Source organism: Neomonachus schauinslandi, chromosome 4 (assembly GCF_002201575.2).
Source record: "Neomonachus schauinslandi chromosome 4, ASM220157v2, whole genome shotgun sequence".
Classification (NCBI taxonomy): domain Eukaryota; kingdom Metazoa; phylum Chordata; class Mammalia; order Carnivora; family Phocidae; genus Neomonachus; species Neomonachus schauinslandi.
Window position 1 is genome coordinate 18,099,595 of NC_058406.1, and position 15,640 is coordinate 18,115,234.

Here is a 15,640-nt window from a genome sequence, read left to right on the forward strand (position 1 = left end):
AAAAAAAAAAAAAAAAAAAAAAAAAAAAAAAAAAAAAAAAAAAAAACCCGCCCCCGCGGCCCGCTCGCGGCCGCCCCACTGACTGCGCGGCCGCAGCCCTAGAACAAATCCTCGAGAATCAAGTGGCGGCGCCGCGCCGGCCCGCGCGGGGCTAGTACCCCGGGGCCCGCGGGGGCGGGGCCGGCCCGAGCGACGCGTCGCGCAGCCAATCGGAGCCCCCATCGCCGGCACCTCGGCCGCGCTCGTGGGGGGAGGAACGGGGACCGCCGAAGGCCGCCCAACGGGGAGGGGCGGAAGGCCCCGCCCCGGGGAGGACGCCTGGGTCGGGGGCCCGGCGCGTTAGCCCGGGGCTCCTCGAAAGTTCGGGGGCCCGGGGGTCAATGCTAAAACTGTGGTTAAAACGCCCGGGCCCTACAGAGGGCTCCTTTGCGGCTGTCTCCTGGGCGGCGGCTCCCTGACGCGGGGGCCGCGGCTCCCCTTCTCGCGCCCTTTCCCCGCTGCCGGTGGCTGTGGGCCTTCCCCGCTCCGGCTGCTTTCGGCCTCTGATGCCTGCACTCTTAGCTGAGGGACGCGGGGGCTCCAAGGCCGGCAACATTGAGCGGGGAGCTGCCCCAAAGAGGTTTCTCACCCGGTGCCCGGCGCCCCCCGCCGTCCCGCCAATTATTTCCGCCCAAGAGCTCCCACCGCACACGAGATCCCACCACCAGCACCCGCCTCTGCAGCTCCCAGCCCAGCGCGGCTTTGGGCCCGACCTCGTTGGCCCCGTTGCCAACCGGGGACAGACGGGTGTCCCCCGCGGGCTGGAATCTGGCTTGCGGGTGACAAACCCCGTTCCTCTCCGCTCCCCCCAAAGCAACTTTCAGGACCGTGCAGGCCTTGCTTCGTCGTTCTTCGTTGTGGCGGCCTGTGATTCTTTGAAAAACACGATGGGGCCTGGAAAACGCGAGTGTTTCCCCCTGATTTTTGCCCCGCGCATATAGCCACGGTCCTGCATCGTGCAAGAGGACGCGGGTCCACGGCAGGGAGACCAGCGTGCGGCGAACGCGAGGATGGCTGCCAAGCTAAGGGCCCCCCGGCTTCCAGAGGAGGCAATTTTTTTCCTCCGTGTGGATGCAAACTGGCTCCCCGAGGGCCCATGCCTCCGTCTTACGCGGCGGTGTGCTCCGGCCGCGTCGCAGGGACGCAGACCGCTCCGCGGAGGCACCGTCGCTCTCACTCCCGCCCGCGCGGCCCAGCGACTCCCAGGGCTTCACGGCAAACAATCCTGGCCTCTCCCGCCTCCTAGGCCTAAGGACAAGCTACAGCGGGGAGGGGAACTGCAAAAATCAAGCCCCCATTCATTCTGGATTGTCGCCCCAGATGGGCTCCCTGGAGTCTAGGGAACCGACGGGCTCGCGCCGAGTCTCCCCGCCGTCTCGGAGACTGGGCTGAATGTTCGTTGTTCCGGGCGCTTGACAGGTGCAGCAAGACAGATTCCGAGCCTCAGAAGGGAAGAAGGATAGGGTCCGAAGTTGGCCGCAAGATCGCGCCCCAGATCTGACCCCGGCGCAGTGCGCGCCATTTCGTCGTTGCGCAACGAATTCAAGCCCCGCGTGCGCTTCAGGGCGGGCCGGCTCTGGCCCAACCTCGACCACCTGGAGAGCTGGTCCCTGCCCCTGTCGTAGCTTCACGTCAGACCCTCGGGCCATTTCGAAGGCAGGGACAGCGAAGGGCCCTACGGGATCTTTTTATAGAGCCTGCATCTCGGAGTTGCAGATCGCCGGGGCCAAGGCCCCTGCTCTCTCGGGAGCGCAGGCTGTAGCGGCGGAACCAGAAGAAAACGAGGCACCAGGGCCTTGGCGCGTCCGACCTCTGGGAGCTTCCCGCCAAAAGGCCCACCAAGTTGTGGCCAGGTACCGCCCGGGACCGGGGAGGGGGAGCGACGCGTGTGGCCCTGGAGCGGCTGTGGGGCCAGGACCCAATGTGTCTGGGTTTGTAAATTCGATTCGTCTAGTGGTTTCGGTTTGCACCCGTGCCCTTACTTGTCCCTCCGCCCGATTTCTCCCTCATCCTACGGCGGGTTCACAAACGGGCATCCTGAAAATGCGGTTCCTGTGGGTCTCGGCACCTGGCATAGGATCCGGCGAGGTCCAGGCCTCGGGAGGGTGCTCACTGCGTGTGGGCGTGTGGGCGCGGGAACCAGGGGACGCTTGGGTCTCCAGCCTGCGGTCGCCGGGGCCCGCCGGGCCGGGAGCAGTTTCGGGAGCCACCGCTAGTTGGCGCCTGCACTCTGCCCGCCGCGGAGTTGCCCGGCCAGGCCCTGCCCACAGACGTGTGCCAGCTTGGGTCCCGCGTCCAGGCGCAACGGCCCGCCTCCTATGAACTGCCCTTCCTGGACAGACGTTCCAGACGATTCCTCACCATCTATGCGGACAGGATAAGCCAATGGCTTTGTGTCAGACCAAAGGCTGCCCTACCTGCCTGCCCCTGATGGACACAGATGCCCACTGCCCTGGCATCTGTGGCACCCGACGGTCTCTGTGCCCTCCGACCCACAGAACGTTCTCCTTGCCAGAAATGCACAGTCCTCTCCTGTCCCATCCTGAGGGGCCAGAGGCTGAGGAGGACACGCAGAACAGGCCAGAAATTCCCAGTTTCTACCTATGGCTAACTTACATCCTCCCCATCCCTGACCAATGAACCTAGGGTCACCTCTCTCTCTTTCTGTTTTCTTTTTACCATTTCGAGAGACAGTTGGACAGCTCCCACTCCCTTACGTGGGACACGTGGATACCCCCTTCCTTCCCTGTTTTCTATGGCTAGCCACCTCCTTTCCCTCTTCTAGTGGAAGAGGGTGTACAAATCTCCTGCTTTCTCTTGAAACGCTCCCACCTAAGAGCAGCCCAAATTGTCCACAGCAGGCTGAGGAAGCCAGGAGGTCTGGGCCTACCTTGGCCCAGAGTTGGGTAAGCAGGGACCCAACCTGGGGCCCACAGAACTCAGGATCTGGGGGCCACTTCCCCCCCCCCCCCGCCAGCATCCTTTGCCCCTGGGAGTGGGATCCATGGGGTCAAAATGACCATGTGTCAGGGTGCTCTCCTCTGGCCGCTTGAGGGGGTCTAGGAGTGCACCCTAAAAGTGATGGTAGTAGTAAGGTACCTGCATGTGTCTCCCCACAGGCCAGAGAGCTTACAAGGGCAGGTCTGATTCCTCAAGAGTCTGGTGCCTGGGGAGAGGTGAGGATCCCCCAAGTGTGCCAGACATATGTAGCATGGAAAACCTAAGAAGTTCACTGGTTGTGGAAGGGGCCTGGATCTGCAGTTCCACTGCCTCAGTTTGCCTTCTTCCACCACCTACCCGTGATCTAGGGAAAATTGCTTAAAACCTCTCTGACCCTTGTCTATTTCATCCGCAAAGTAGGGCAAATGATAGTGGCCTCCTCACAGAAATGTGTGTAAGGTGTTTAGCACAGGCCTGGCACATAGGGGGTGCTCCATCCATGCAAGCTATCACTTGTATCACACTGAAAAAATAAGGCCTCCCCCTTGTCGGGGGCCTTTGGCAAGTCTCTTCCTCTTTGTGGGCCTCATACTTCCCATTTGTGAAATATCCAATTCTCACGTTCAAAGCTTCCAGGACTCAGAGCCTAGTCCATGGCTATCCTGCACCCCCCTTGGTTTGCCTAGGGGCTGCCTGGGGTAGGTAAGGTCTGTCTGTGACCTGCCTCTAGGCAGAGGCGGCTTGCGGGAGGGTTTTCCAGCAACCATCACAGGGCTACCTGAGCCTGGACCTTAAGAAGACTCACCTTTCCCCTAGGCTCTTAGACCCTCACTGGAAATCCACTGGCCCCCACCCCCTAGCCTCCTACAGACAGACACTCTCTGGGCCTCAGCTGACACTGTTAGCCACCTCCCCATCCCCAAGGAGGCTTGCGTTCCCTCTATCCAAAGTCTCCTAGGAGCCCCAGTCCAGTTACTAGCAGAGGACTGTCTTCTAGAAGTTAATGATTTCTTCCAGCCTGGCCTCCACACCCTCACTCTGGTGAAGCCCTCCTGCCTGGTGGCCTGGAACTTAAGATGGGACATTTCTGTCCCTCAGTGAGCCTCAGTTTCCCCTTCCGTGAATGGAGGTGGTTCTGATCACTCCATTTCACAATCCAGAGGATTAGATTCCCTCCAGGAGGGGAGGAGCATGGTGTTTCACCACATCTAAAATGCCATCAATCGCTCCATGTGAAAGAAAAAGGAAGAAAATACTGCTAGTTAAACCAAGCCTTGCATGCATCCCGATTTCAGATATGTGTGTTTATACATATATATTTTTATACACACACACACACATAAAAATTAGTGAGAAAAGGTCATGAAGAACAACAACAATATGGTCAAGGGGTTGTTGCTGGCAGGGTTGGGGGCCCTTACCCCAGAGAATTCCTTGTGGGTAGCCTCTCTGGAAGGCTCCCGAATGTGCAGAAGGACAAGTGTGCTTCTCAAATTACAGGGTGGCTTTTTTTTTTTTTTTTTTTTGGAAAGGGCCAGACTGTGAGGGGAGGGCGGGGGAGCTGGAGAGAGCCCTGTGGTTAGAGCACAGCTACTGCCTCTCCCCCTGACTGCATGTGTCACTTTTGCAACTCGCGGAGCCTCCTCCGAACCCTGGCGGGGTCGGGGGAAGGGGAGGAACAGCAACAGGGAGGACTGCCCAGGTAGTCCCGTGCCCAGGCCCTGTGTCTGGGCTTTAAGTGCAGGCTTTCATTCCATCCCAGCAATCGTGTGGGCGTAGGTGTTATGCCCATCGAAACAAAGAGAAATATTGCTCAATATTTTCTGGGTTAGGGAGAACCAGAGTGGGGTTAAAGCCTGATCGGACGCAAAATTTGGTGATCAGAGGCACCACCTGATTATGCACCCCTGCACTGGTTGAGTAAAACATTGGGAGGAGTGGGCGTCTAGATATTGAAAGTGCTCAATAAACGTTAGTGATCACGACGGTGATGGAGCCAGCAGAGGGTGGGGTGGGGAGGCGATAGACCTGGTGTGGAATAGCCATAGGTGTGGAAATCAGCAGAACCTTCCAACCCAGGTTGGGAGGCTGAAAGGGGCTGCACAGGTGGTCTGCTGAGGCTTACCCACCTCTTGCTCGCCTCCGGCCTCAGAACCTGCCTGTGAGGAGGTAGACTCCGCTGTAGTCCCCAGTGGGACAGATGGGAACACTGAGGCCCAGAAAGTGGGAGAGACTTGACCTGTTTCACTAAGGAAGAGGCAAGACTTGGGACTAAACCCTGGCAAGGCCAGCGGGCAGCATGGTGCGACCAAAAGCAAGGTGGGCGGACAGCCACCCCTGACATCCACCCGGACCCGCACGATGGTCCCCCAGTGCCTCACGTACAGATGAGACCATGAACACCCATTGCTCCAGGGGAGATGCCAGAGTCTGTGTGTCTCCCTCAGGTCTTCAGCATCCCCATCGGAACGGTAGGAGTGAGCTTCCACGGTCCCTGGAAGCACCAGGCTGGCTCCCCGTGGACCCCCAGGTAGGTTTCACTGTGACTTTGGGGTCGAGTCCAAGGGGCCCCTTTCCTCACCTCCCACCTCATCAGGTGGCACTGACTCCCTCTTTTGCGAAGCCCTGGACCTCCGCCCCCAACTCCCCTGTAGGTCCTCCTGAGAGGGCACTCAGCTTGGGGAATTGGAGAGACAGGAGAGAAGGATGGAGAGAGGTGGTCTCAGCATGTGCCTGGCCAGGGGCGAGGAGGCAGACCCCATCAGTAGCCAGGGAAGCGGGCTCTGGTTTCGGCTTCCGTCAAGGGGTCTGGTCTTCCTACTGCCCTCCCTGCTCCTCACTTTGGTCATTTATGAAAGAGGGAAATAATTCTGGTAGAGCCCTTTGGTCTATGACTAATAATTTCCCTAATTAGTTGGAGTCCTGTTGTGTGCTGGGAGTTTCACCTCAATTACGGCTAACCCTCAAGGGGCTTCTGCAGCATCTTTTATTCTCTCCATTTTACAGATGGGGAAATTGAGGCTCAGAGAGTAAAGAGCTTCCCCACTCTGGGCCTCAGAACTGGAGGGCCCTTGTTTCAACAGGATTCCTTGATCCAGACTGTCTCTGCTCTGCTGGCTGGTCAGAGTGCCCGGGACTCTCCGGCCACATCAGCGGGCCGGTGCAGAACTCCCTGCTGGCAGAGTCATCAAATCAGAGGATTCTTCGTTAGTGGGGGGCAGGGGACAGAGACTGGTGAGAGGGACCTGGGTAACTCGGAGCCCAGGAGGGTTCTGGAAAGGGCATACTCTTTCCCCGGCCCAGGAAGGGGCTTCAGCTCTGGCAGTCAGGGAGGGAAAGGGCTCCTCTGTGGCTGTCACCTCTCATACTCCCTATTGTGGAGGAAAGACGGGAGGGTATTCAGGTCCAAACCATCTCCAAGCCTTAATCAGATGGCAAGAATAGCCGCCAGTCCAAACCCAATATTTGGAATTGAATTGGAACCACGGGATTAGAATCTTGAGCTCTATTAATCATTACTGACTACGGTTAAGTCTGGCATGCCAGGCCTGATCCCACACTTTGTGCTCATTTGTGCCTCACAGGACCCTTATTGGGGAGGTACAGCATCACTGCCATTCTATAGGTGAGAGAACTGAAGATGTAAACTTGCCCAAGGTCACACAGCTGGGCAACTATGGAGCCGGGATTCCAACCAGGCAGCCTGGCCCCACACTCTGTTCTCATGGACCAGAATCAGATGCTTGAAGTTAGAGTCATGGAAGAGAATTAGAATCCTGGCATGAAACTTGTGGGCAGGATTCAGAATTTTAGAAAGTCAGCCTCAACAGGGCTCTGAGATATCATATCCAAATCTCCCGTTTGTCAAGTGGCAGAACTGAGGCCCAGGGAGGGAAAGGGTCTCCTTCAAAGTCACTGCCCAGGCCAGGGGCTGAGTCTGGAACCCCATCCCACCCTCTCTCATTGATTCTGGTCCAGGGTGCCTTCCTCCCTGTGGTGGGCCCTCCTCACCCCACCGCCCACCCAGTCCCATTAGGGATTTTCCACCTCCCCAAAAAGGTCCTAATGGCTGTCAGTCCTTGTGAAGCCTTAATTAATCTCAGAGGCTGATGGCTCTGAGGCGACCGGGGGCTTTGGCCTTACGCAGATGAAGATTACGGCTCCATTTCATGTGGTGGTGAAGGAACGCCTCAGACATTCCTGCCAGCAATAAAAGCCACATGGCTTTCCAGTGTCGCCCTTGGAAAAGAAAAAAAGCGCAGCCCTTTGCGGAAAGAAATCAACTATGTGCTGTATGCATGGCATGAGATAAAAACGGGGCAGAACGAGGTGGAGAACAGTCGGTCTTTTATGCTGCTTCCCGTGGCCACGAGAGTGGCAGGGCCCGGCGGTCGGGATCCCAGCTGCAGCCCCGGGGAGAGGTGGTGGGAGCCCCAGGGGAAGGGCCTCAGCCCCTCCACCTGAGCTGGGCTTCCGCGGCCCCACCATGCCCCATTGGCAGGGCTGGCTTCCCCAGGCCTGTAACCCCATGTCCTGCTTGCAGAAGGGCCCGTGCCTGATCTCCTGCTCTGCCTTCACTGCCTCGAAATCCTTCAGACTTTTTTGAACAAAGGGCCTGCATTTTCATTTTGCACCGAGCCCCCCCAAATTAGGTAAGCAGTCCTGCCCACAAGTCACCCCGCCAGCCAATGGCAACATCTCCCCTGGCCTGGGGAGTCATGTCTTTTTGAGCACCTACTTTGCCGACATTATCCGAGATGAACTTTAGAACAATCGTGTGGATTGCGCAGATGTGGCAGCTGAGACTCAGAGAGTGTTCCACGTGGCAAGGAAGCCTGGATTTGGAGTCGGGTCCCTCTCCCTCCAAAGCCAGTGTCTGAACCACTCCGCGGGCTGCAATATTTCATTTTCACCATGCTCCGTGGGGGTGGCGGTGCACGTGGTCAAGCTTTTTTTTTTTTTTTCCAAATAACAGAAGGGATAACAGAGGCCAGAGAAGTGAGGGTGCTCAGGCGCATGCCCAGTGGCTAGTGGAGCACTCCGTACCATGCTGTGCGATAGGGATGGGGACTGCATCCAGACGGCTGGGGTGGGGGGTGTCCCGGTTTTATAGTTGTTTGTTCGGCTTGTAAATGTGTTAGCTCTCTATGTGGGTCACTGTCTCCAGTCTGGCCGGGGATGTAGCTGGAGTCCTGGCCTCCCCCACCCCTCGCCAGTGCTGGGTTCTAAACACCTGAAAGTTCTTCTCTGTGGCTTCCTCCACTCTTTCATGCTCCAGTTTCCCTCTGCCACCCTCCCTGGTTGGGGAAGCAGTTGCACCCTATGTCCTGATCAACTCAAAGGAGTCCCAGTCCTCAATGAATCCTGGAAAACTGGGCCTGAAGGGAGCCTAAAGACGATCATGACCTATAACCTGGGCTAGGCCCAAGGCTCATGGACCTGGCTGCTGGCTCCAGGGGAGCCGTCCCCTTGTTTCTTGGTGGGTGACTCTGGATAAGTCCCTTCCCTCTCTGGGCATCAGACACCTCATCAGGGAGCTAAGTGCATTGGGCCACACTTGATCCTCAGGAGGACTGTCCATCTTCAATGTTCTAGAATTCCATGTTAATCTAGGACAGTTCTGGGGCTCCTGAGGTCCAGGAGAGGTCAGAGACATGCTCAGGGTCACATAGGAGGCTCACTGGCAGCTGGACCTGACTCTGAGTTCCTGCCCACTGGCCCAGCTCTCCCCTACACAAGCCTTTTGAAGGCCCAGGCTTGGTCTTGTCCCTCCTTTCCTGCTCCCCAGTCCACCTCAGCCTGTCAGGCCCTAAGTGTCCAGGTCTGGAAGCCACAGCTAAGTGGCTTCTGTTTTATTATTTATTCTGGATGTCTGTCTTATTATTATTTTTTAAGCAATATTTATATTTTATATACTCTTCTGTTACTATATTTTACAATAAAACATTGTAAAAGAAAAGCAAAGGGGAAAAAATAGAAAAAGCTCCTCCCCACCCCCACCAAAGCTCTAAAAAAAAAATGGACAAAAATGCTTACATTTGTATATGGTTGCAAAACTGCCCATGGTGTGTCAAAACTGGGGCGTGTTTATTCTCGACCAGATCACTGTTTCAACAAGATTGTCCTATCTACCAGCTCAATCTCAGCCAAATGATCTGGTGGCCTCTGAAGCCATCCTCCTCCTGGCAGCACTCCCACATGGGGCATTTCTGGGTCCCCAGGCCCCGCTGAGCATGCTCCCTACTGAGCTCCTTAAATCTTACCAGTAGTCCTCCAGATATGTGTCACTGGGCCTCCTTATGGGCGAGGAACTGAACTTGACTGAGGAAGCCAGGAAACGGCAGAGCTGGGATTTGAACCAAGCTCTATTGATGCTGAGATTGTGCTTTGCTTACCCCAGGAACCCGGGACCCTCAATTATAATAAAGAATGTTATCTATGCTTTACAGGTATTATTTCATTTAATTCTTATGGCCACCTTATGTGTTGGGCCCCCTGTCATCATCCCCATTATGACACTAGAAAAACTGAGGCACAGGAAGGTTAGTCACTTGCTCCAGTTCACCCCACAGGTAAATGTGAGAGCTGAACTTTGCACCCGGCAGCCTGGGCTGCCTGGTCTGGCTACACAGGGAGCGTAGACACCATGGAAGCAAGACAGAGCAGTGGCCCAGGGTCCACAGGTGACCCCGAGAGACCAAAGGCCAGCAGGGCTGGATGGCTGGTGTTGGGGGGTGCGGCCAGGGAGATCTGCTCCCGGAGTGACGCCAGCCTACCTACCCTGCTTGCCTACCAGGCCCATGGTCCTCAGGGAGGTGCTGAGGATGTAGGCAGAGCCAGAGACCTGAGCAGGCTCATAAATCCCTGCCTGGCATGTCTAGGCCACAGGCTCAAACACTGGGCACTCTTTGTCATTTACTGTTGGCATGCATTTGTCACTGGCAAGAATGTGACGTTTAGCACCTGTGTGTCTCTGGCTGCACCTGAGGGGGCTTCTGGAAGGGGATCCTAGAAGGTGCTCAGACCTACGGTGGGAGCTGGGCCCTCTTACTGCCCCATCTTTGAGGCTCAGTCAAATCAGGGCTGGGCTTGATGATGTGAAGCTCCTTCAGCTCACAGAGGCCTGGCCCCATCCATAGGAGTGCAGGGGAAAATGTTCCCAGTCCTGTCCTCAGGGAGACCTGTGCCCGATGCGGGGAGCTGGGATGGACAGGAAGAGGAGAAATGAGAAGCAGACAGGGAGGAGGCTCTAGATTTGCTTGGTCAGCAAACACTCATTGAGTACCTCCAGCCTACGTGCCGGTGGTTGTTTTAGGTGCGGGGGGTACAGGTATGGACAAAACAGGCAGCAGCTCCATGCAGCTTTGATTCGGCGGGGAAGGCAGAAGATAAACAAGGAGGTAAACAGACAAACGCCAATATTTGATAGCATCTTGGGATGTTGGATAAAACAGACGAAGACTAGGGGATGGAAGATGACTGGGTGGGTGTGTAGGAGGAGGAGATGGTCACCCATACTTTAGAGCAGGTGTTCAGTGAGGGTCTCTCAGAGGAGGTGACATCCGGCCAAGACCTGGAGGCTGAGAAGGACCCAGATGGAGGAAGGGAGAACTGGCTTCTCCCACCCGCTTTCTCCCCCTTCCTCTGTACTGGGCATGTCCACATTTCCTAAAACACTTTCTGCCTCCTGTCTCTTCTGCTTTTCTCACAACGGCCCCCAAAACCAGATGGGGTGACTTGTAGTAGCCCGACGTGCAGCGGAGGAAACTGAGGCTGCAGGTGGGAGGGGCTTGTATGGCTTGATGCCCGAATGCCAGGACCAGACCCGGCCCCTACCCCGGGACCCTGGTCCTCCTCTGGCCTCCCCATCGGCCAGCTGGTTCTTCAACGCCCAGGTCTGGGCAGCCTGCAGCCAGAGGGGAGTCAGGCAGTGGGCACCGTTTCTCTGGGGTCACGGGGCTGGAAACGTGGGCTGCTGGGCAGGGCCCGGGAGGGGCAGCAGCTCGGGGCCGGGCGGGGGTCTGGAGCGGAAGGCGCCCAGCCCTGATTGGAACAAGGTGGCTGCACTGGGAGCCCAGCCTGGCTTCATTGATCTTGCCCGGTGTTCCAGCCACCAGGCGGGGCCAGTGCCGGGCAGGCTGCCGGTTTTCCCAGGTGTGGGGACACCCTGGGGGAATGGCTTTTCATGTGGTCATGGGGTAGGCCTGCCACCCAGCACATGGGGGAGGCCAGGGCGTTGGGGGCACACTGGCAGTTGCTGGGGGGGCGGGGGTTCCTGGAGACTTGAAATTCCACAGCCGGCAAATGTCAGGCTCTTGGAGACAGGGTCACAGACTTGAGGCCCTGAGAGTGACGTTAGAATCCTTGTCCCTGGAGCTCACATTGAGTGCTGCCTGTGTGCTCCGTCACTCCGCCCGAGGAGGTGGGCTCTGCAGTCACCCCCACTTACAGTGCCCAGACTGAGGCTCAGCAGGGTAGGCGAACCTGTCTGCGGTCACACAGTTATGAGGTTTTTGTCCTAGAATATACGATCCCTAAAGTCAGAGAGTCTTAGGGTGTGGGAATTATAGCTGGTCAACCCTGGGAGGACCTTGAAGATCCTTGAGTCCAACTCTCTTGTGTTGGAGAAACAGGTCTGGGGAGGGGATGTGGCTTCCTGAGGTCACAGTATGGCCAGTGGTCAAGGTCAGGACTCACCACTCACCTTGGGAGCTTGGCTGGTCCCTGAATGTGGGGTCCTGGGGCACTTGGCCCCTTTGACCCTCAGTCAAGACCTAGTCTCCCACATGTTACCAAACTTTCTGGCAGGTAACTGACCGTTTCCTGTTAGCACACAGGAAGTTCTTCTAAACATTTAGCTTGAATCCCTCATGCTGCAGGGAAACTTTCCTTCTAATCCTACAATCCTTCCGGGAGGAGTTTGGTCTTTAATGCGAGTATTCTTGGAGTGACTGTCAGCTTAGCAGAGCAGGATGGTGTTAGGGACAGGGTTTAGGGAATTGAAGGCCAGGAGTGGGGGAGGGATTAGCTCTTTGGGATTCTGCACGGCCGGTCCCCCATTCCATCTCTCCATCCTCATCTCTTTCCACCTGCTCCCTCCCTGTATCCAGCCACACTAGCTTCCTTGCTGGTCCTTAAATACCAATCCTACCCCCACTGCAGGGCATTTGCACATAGGGTTCCCTCTCCCTGGAGAGCCCCTCACATTCTGTCTGCATGGTCCGCTCACCACCTCATTCAGGTCCTGTCACCCTCTGTGAAAAGCCTTCTCTGAGCCCCTGTGGTTCAATAATGGCGCCCAAAGATATCCACATCCCAAGCCCTCTAACCAATAACATGTGACGTTACACAGCAAAAGGGAGTTTGCAGGTGTGATGAAGGTTAAGGACTTCAAGATGGGGAGCTTATCCCGGACTTTCTCGGTGGGCCCAATTTTTCACAAGGGCCCTTGTAGAAGTGGAAGAGGAAGGCAGGAGAGGACAGTCAGTGGTAATGTGACATGGAAAATTGACAGGAGCCACCATCCAAGGAAAGTGGGTGGCCTTTAGAAGCCCAACAAGGCGAGGAAATGGATTCTCCCAGAGCCTCCAGAAAGAAACACAGCCCTGCCTACACCTTGATCTTAACCCAGTGAGACTCATGTAGGACTTCTGACCCCCCAGAACTGTAAGATGAGACATGCGTGTTGTTTTAAGCCACGAAATTTGTGGTAATTTGTTATAGCAGCACTAGGAAATCAATACAGCCCTGTTCCTTGATTTAAACTTCTTCCGCACCTTTATCCTTGCCTGAGAAATTATGCCTCTACTTATGAATTGTCTCTTCTCCCCCATAGAATGTCCCCCCCAGGAGGGAAGGGTTTTGTTTTTTCACTTGGTGTTGCATTTCCAGTTAGAGTCGCCAGATTGAGCAAATAAAAATACAGAGCATCCAGTTAAGTTGTATTTCAGACCAACGACGGACACTTTTCTCATATAAAGTTATCCCAAATATTGCAATTCTTTATTTGTCTGAAACTCAGATAATCTGGGTGTCCTGTATTTGGTCTGGCAACTCTACCCCCAGTGCCTAAAAACACGCTTGGGTATATACAAGGGTCTCAATAAACATCTGGCAAATGAATGAAATCCATACATGAATGAATTAACGTTAATTTTTAGCTTAAGAACATTTTGGTTTCCAGAATGCCTCCAGGATAAAGTGTAAATAATAGCAAATAATCAAGGCGAACCGTGTTATAGCCCTGTCTACACACCTGGTACTGTTCTGAGTGCGTTACAGTTGTTGCCTAGCGTGGTTCTTGCAGTAACCTGATGAGGTCGTTAGCTCATTTTCCAGGTGAGGAAACTGAGGCCCAGGAGGTTTCGCAGCTTGCTCAGAGTCATGCGACCACTGAGTGGCACAGCCAGGCAATTCAAAGCCGCTCAAGAACCTGGCTCACAGAACATTCTAGCTTCATCTCCTGACACACTTTCCCACACAGAGTAGATCCTCTCTCATATAGCCCATGATGCCTTTGCGAGTGGTACCCTCCCCCATTCTGGAACTCCAGAACTCCTGCGTGTGCACCAAAGCCCTGTCCTAATTTCCCTTCATTGTGAGACCATCTCTGATGCTCCCAGGATGCCCTGGCCCCCCTCTCTTCACTACTCCTGTGGTCCCTTGTCTGAAAGCATCGTAAGGACTTGCCATCATGTCCTTTTCTGCCCCAGACTGTGACCTCCCTGAGATCAGAGATGGGTCACCTTAAGCCCTTTGACTGTGAAGCTTAGACCCTGGCTCTAGGGAGGTGTCTAGAAGCATTTGAAAATGGATGGATGGATGGATGGATGGATAGATGAGTGAATGAATGAATGAATGGATGAGTGAATAAGTAAGTGAGGGAATGAATGGATGGATGAGCGAATGAATGAATATTCATCTTTTTCACACTGGGCTTCAGTTTTAGAGTCTATTAAAGGACAAGAACAATCTCTAATCCCCCCACTCCATCTCGTAAAACACATTTTTTTTTGATTATAAGAATAATACACATTCATTAAAGAAAAATTGGAAAATAATAAAATTACGAAGAAGAAAATTAAAACCACCCATAATCCTGCCACCCAGAACAATTGTTAACATTTTGGTTTTTAGCCCTCTGGTGCTCCTACTGTACGTATAGATTTAATTTCTTCTCTCCTCCCCCGACCTCCTTTTCTTTTCTAACATTGGGAACATATATTACATGCTGTTTTCAACCTGCTTATGAAACGCACCAATACATTGTGTATGTTTCCTGCCCTGCTCATTAAATCCCCTCCCCATTGGCAGGGCATGTGTCTGTGCTGTTGGGCATGGGGGTGGGGTGGGGGGGACGGGGAGGGGGAGTGTGAAGACACCCCCGCTTCCCCGCTGGACCACCGTAGTGTTCCCTCGTGGCTGGCCCTTTCGGGTGTTTGTGCATTTGTTATGAAGACACTGCCGGGAACACCCTGGTATGCACATCTTAGGTCCATCCCAGATTCCTCCCTTAGGGCCAGTTCTGAGCCAGCCAGTTCCACTGGGCTGAAAATACCCATTTACTCAGCCATTTGTCCACCTTATGGTCTAAGGCTTATGGTTTCCATCCCAGATACTCAGCTCCAACCAGAACAGCCTCACAGATGACCACAATCTGAGGGTGCTTGTGACCTCAGGCGTGTGTAGACCTCATACTTGTTAATAATTTGCTACCTGAGCTCACCACATACCAGGCCCTGTGCATCTCCGTGTGTCCTCACAAGTACTCTCCAGGGCAGGCATGGCTGTCTTCCATCTTGCGGATGAGGATCCTGAGGGTCTGAGAACTAAGTGGCCTGGCTGAGGTCACAGAGCAGAGAAACAGGGCACCTGGGATCGGCCTCAGGTCAGCCTGACTCCAGGTGAGGCTGACTGTCCCATCTTCCCGGGGCCACACCCAGGTAGACTGCCGATTCTGCTCCAGGGAACGGTGGGCTTTCTAATCTGGGGACGCAAAGACCCTGCCCCACTATTCCTGCTGCCTGCTCCCTGAGGGGGGCACAGTCCAGCATCCCTAGGAAGCAAGGGCAGGGCTTTGGCCTAGAAGCTGGTGGACAGATCCTGCCCTACGTCCTGATGCCACCGTGCCTCGCCTCACCCTCTCCATCTATAAAATGGGCGGGCAGAGACTCAGACGACAGCCCCCTGGGCTTGCGACTGCTTCCGCAAAGTGGTGGTGATACTCAGTGCTGAGTCAAAGGGAGAAAGAACTCGTCAGATGGGCCACCTCGCCACAGACAGCCCAGCCTGGTCTTGGGGCCGGGGGGGCGGTGTTGGAGTGAGCAGGTCTGAGTACTAGGCTAGGGGGACCCGAACAGCCCCAGATGGAGCCTGCCCCCCCACCCCCAGCCCTGGCAGATGGGAGGCTATTTTTTAACTGACCCACAGGAAGAAGAGGCCAGAAATGAGTTCAGGGGGTTAACCCAGGTCCCTAGGGCCCCTTCCTATTTGCATCCTCTTTCCCCCACCACCCAGGGAGCTGTGTGGACTTCACCTGGAGCTCCCTGAAGCCTTCCAGAGCTCCCAGAAGATCAGACCGCTGGAGCTGGAAGGCCCCCACATGGCCCCAGGGAGATGTGTGGGGAAGCTGACCCACCCAGAGCCTGCCTTCCTTGCTGCC

General features: G+C 55.3%; 1 protein-coding gene across 1 annotated transcript in view; it reads right to left on the bottom strand.

Annotated features, from left to right (window-relative positions):
- Positions 1–15,640, bottom strand: part of RUNX3 (RUNX family transcription factor 3) — a 60,201-nt gene that overhangs the window by 29,553 nt on the left and 15,008 nt on the right. The gene's annotated exons all lie outside the window — the stretch shown is intronic.